We start from the raw sequence: 4,064 nt of genomic DNA on the forward strand, positions 1-4,064 counted from the left end.
TGTCTCGTTGTGGTTTTGATGCATTTCCCTGATGATCAGTGATATGATCTTTTTGTGTGCTTATTGGTTATCTGTCTGTCTTCTGTGGGGTACCCTCTCTTATTTTTTATCTTATCCCCACCCGTCGTATGACTCATCCACTTGTGTTTTTTCCTGTTTTCACACTCTGAGCTCCACGAGGGAAGGCCTTTGCTCACTGCTGTCTTCCCAGCTCCAGCACATAGTAGATGCTCAACAAATATCTGTTGATCAAATGTCTAAATTCTCCCCTTGATGCTTTTCTCCATCCACCTCTGCCGAGCCTCACCAACCAAAATTCTGTCTGTCTTCCATTCTGTCATTTGTATTATGAGAACAATAGTGCCGTGAATAAACTTTTCCAGACACGGGATCCAGGGTCTGATTCAGAGCCCTGCACCTGCAGCAGATTCATATTTTCCCATTCCCCGCATAACCAGACTCCCTGGCCTTCAATCTGTCACTGAATTTGACATTGCCCACCTCCCCAGCAACACTTGCCTCCCCACTGGCCTTTATACTTGCTGTCCGCCCAACGGTAGCACCTTTCCCTACTTCCCCTGTCCTTTAACACTCAGCTCCAGGGGGAGCTCCCCTTCCAGGCGCCCACCCTCCTACATGCCTGGTCACCCCTCCTAGGGGCCTCATGCCCAGAGGCAAGAGCAGGAAAGACCCTGTGATGAGAGACCAACCCGGGCCAGGCTGGGGTGCTTCACTCACCAGAGTTCCCAGGCCCAGAGTGGCTTACAGTGGCTTTGACCTCAGAATTGGCCCTTCCCTTTCTCTCTTATTCTGCCCTGTCTCTGATACCCTCTCTCTGTGCCAACCTGTGTCTAGAATGTGAATTCCGTGACGGCGGGGATGCATTGTGCCTACCTCCCATCTCCCACCCTAGCACAGAGGAGGCAAGAATCTTTGCTTGTTGAGTTGGGTTGTCAGGATTTCTGCCTGCCTCCAAGCTCTCCTCCGTTCTCCGTCCCCATCTCCCACTTTTTTTTTTGCCTCTCCACTCCTCAGACAATCGACTCCTCCCTTTCTCTCTGTCTCTGTCTCTTTCCGCTTATCCTTCTGTATGATGTGATGTAGACATGCACCTTGGGGCACTTGGCCTTGGAGCCAGCCCCTCTCTTCTGGCACTTCTCAAAGTGTTTCCTCTACGCTCTGCATCAGAACCACCGGAAGTGCTTGTTGAATGTCCTGGTGTCTGAGCCTCTCCAGACCTACTCTAAGGGTGATCTACTGCTGCGTAACAACAACCATTTTACTGTATTTCACAAGTCTGTGGGTCAGAAATTTGGGCTTGACTACGTGATTCTTCTGCTCCACGAGGCATTAAATGGGGTCACTAGGTGCTTTTCAGCTGATGGATGTGTTGTGGACTGGAAGGTCCAGGATGCCAGGATGCCTTCTTTCACATGTCTCAGGCCCTGGTGGGGATGTCTGGAGGGCTGGGCTCAGCTCCGCTTCTCTCCTTCTCTGGGTCATCTCAGGGCTCTCCACATGGTGTCTCCAGAAGAGTCGTCAGACTTCTTACACAGCAGCTCAGGGCTCTGAGAGCTAGTGCTCCAAAAGAGAGGAAGTAGACATTACAAAACTCCTAAGGCAGGCCGAGGCTCAGAGGCACAGCACTTTCCCCGTTTTCTAGCGGTCAAAGCAGTTACAGAACCCACTCCATTTAAAGTAGTGCTTCCTCGCTCATATCCAGAGGTAGGGGACATAGATCCCCTGCTCTTGATGGGAGGAGGGGCAAGGAGTTGGTGGCCATCTTTTTTTTTTTTTTTTTTTAATAAATTTATTTATTTTTGGCTGCGTTGGGTCTTTGTTGCTGAGTGAAGGCTTTCTCTAGTTGCTACAAGCTCTTCGTTGTGGTGAGCGGACTTCTTATTGCGGTGGCTTCTCTTGTGGCAGAGCACAGGCTCTAGGCATGTAGGCTTCAATAGTTGTGGCACGTGGGCTCAGTAGTTGTGGCTTGTGGGCTGTAGAGCACAGGCTTAGTAGCTGTGTTGCACAGGCTTAGTTACTCCGCGGCATGTGGGATCTTCCCGGACCAGGGCTCGAACCCGTGTCCCCTGCACTGGCAGGCGGATTCTTAACCACTGCACCACCAGGGAAGTCCTGGTGGCCGTATTTAATCAGCCATACCTACTGAGTCACATCTTAGGGGTAGACCCACAATCATGCCCCTGAACTTGAAGAATGCTATGGCCCCCATCTGCCCTAGAACTTGTACTCATCATCCCCTGGTTTGTTCCTTTGCCTCACCGTTACCGGAGCAACCTGGGAGGGAGAATCTTGAGCTGAGTCCAAAGGGTGGGGAAGGTATGACTGACCCAGTGGGAGGAGTGGGTTCTGGAGTCAGGGCCCAGGTCTGATGCCCAGATGTGCTACTGACTAACTGTGGATTTGAGAAAGTGATTTAGGCCTCACTGAGCCTCAGTTTCCTCATCTGTAAAATGGGGCTAGTAATACCTGTCTCTGAGGGTTGTGCTCCTTTGCTAATTATTATCGATCATCTCGTGGTCATAGCTTGCAGTGAATTGGTAATGCAGGTGACAGGCCAGTGATGTTCTGCTGTCTTTTATCTGGAAAATGACAAAACCTGGGCGTCAGGGTCCTGAGACCTTAGTTATTCACTCCTTTCCCCTGGTTCAACCCAAAAGTGTTTTCCTCCTGTTATCCTGTCTGTCTCCTCGCTCCCTTCCCTGTCGCATGGGGGCCCCCTCAGAGCCCAGAACTCTGCTGGGTCCACTCTGCATTCAGGAAACACCAGGCCTCTTTCTCTCGGTGCCTCTCTGCCTGGCCCACTCCAGGCCTCTTCCTCTCCATTTCCCTCCCGTCCTCGTAGCGCATCACTCTCATTTTCTCTGCAGAGCCTGGGAAGTTGAGGAGTCCCTTGTGGCAGACGGGCAGGGCTGACCTTGAAGCAGATCTTTAATAAAAAATGAGCAGAGACAGCAGCCTCCCCCATTCCTCAGCTTGCTTCCCCTGACACCCCACCTCCCTCCAGCCCGGGCTCTCCTCTCCTTCCCCTGTAAACCTACCGTAAGGGGCTACGGCTCTGGGTTAAGCATCGCCTTCATCAGGGTCCTTTTAGAGGGTGCAAATCCCTGGGCTGTGCGAGTGCGAAGGAGGGAAGTTTTTGTTGGGATGCGGGGTGGGGGGGGAGGGGGGCGGGAGGAAGTGGTATAGGAGGGGAGGGGGGTATACTCTGAGGCTGTGGGCCCTGCCTGCCTCTGCCTTAGAGCTTTACACAAGAATCCCCCTCCCACCGAGGCCTCACAATTGTCTCAATGGTTTAGCCCCACCCCTGGCCCAAAGCCATCCTGGGCTGCAGTTGGGGGTGTCAGCAGCAGCCTAGGCCTCACCCACTTGGGTACTCGGAATCAAGTCCCCCACAGACCCAGGTCCCACTCAGCCTGAGCGCCGGAGTGAGAGGGACCCGCACCTTGAACACTGCCTTATCCCAGCAATTGCATTCAGCCTCATTACCTCTAATCCTCACAACGAGCTCACAATGAGCTGGGGATCACTGTCCCATCTCACAGATGGCAACACTGAGGATCAGAGAGGTTCAGCGCTGCCCACAGCCACCCAGCCCATCGGTGACCTGGGCGATGACTTGAGCCACCATCTGTCTGATGCAAAGCCAAGCTTGTCCCTGAACCACTGAGCTGAGCACAGTCTTATTCCTTCTTCCTGCTCCTGACCGGGGCCCACAGTTCCTCCGCTTCCCTGCGGCTGCACCTCACCCTCCAGTGTGGGCCCTGTGGGAGGGACAGGCCTCCCAGAGCCAGGTTGCCAACTCCCTGGCTCCTCAGTGCGTCCCCCTTTCCCCCTGGACCTTTTGGGACCCCAGAGCCTAAACCCACCCTGAGCTGTCCACATGGTGGGTGTGACTCTGGCTGGCCCAGCTACTTTGCCCCTTGGGGTCTTACAGGTGTACAGGAGGTGTAAATATGTGTGTGAACAGATGGGTGGGTACAATGTATGTCAAGGGCCTGGGGAATAGATGAGTGAGTAACTGAGTGAATACATTTGCAAATGAG

The 4,064-nt window shown here is 53.3% G+C and overlaps 1 long non-coding RNA gene across 1 annotated transcript; it reads right to left on the reverse strand.

Moving 5' to 3' along the window:
• Window positions 1-2,169: 2,169 nt before the first annotated feature.
• On the reverse strand, window positions 2,170-3,423 carry LOC141276467 (uncharacterized). The gene is made up of 3 exons (XR_012326023.1): window positions 3,384-3,423; window positions 3,060-3,130; window positions 2,170-2,600 (listed from the first exon to the last, which is right to left on the reverse strand). It is a non-coding gene; the product is annotated as an uncharacterized lncRNA (long non-coding RNA).
• Window positions 3,424-4,064: the final 641 nt, after the last annotated feature.

This window comes from Tursiops truncatus, chromosome 15, assembly GCF_011762595.2.
Source record: "Tursiops truncatus isolate mTurTru1 chromosome 15, mTurTru1.mat.Y, whole genome shotgun sequence".
Lineage (NCBI taxonomy): Eukaryota > Metazoa > Chordata > Mammalia > Artiodactyla > Delphinidae > Tursiops > Tursiops truncatus.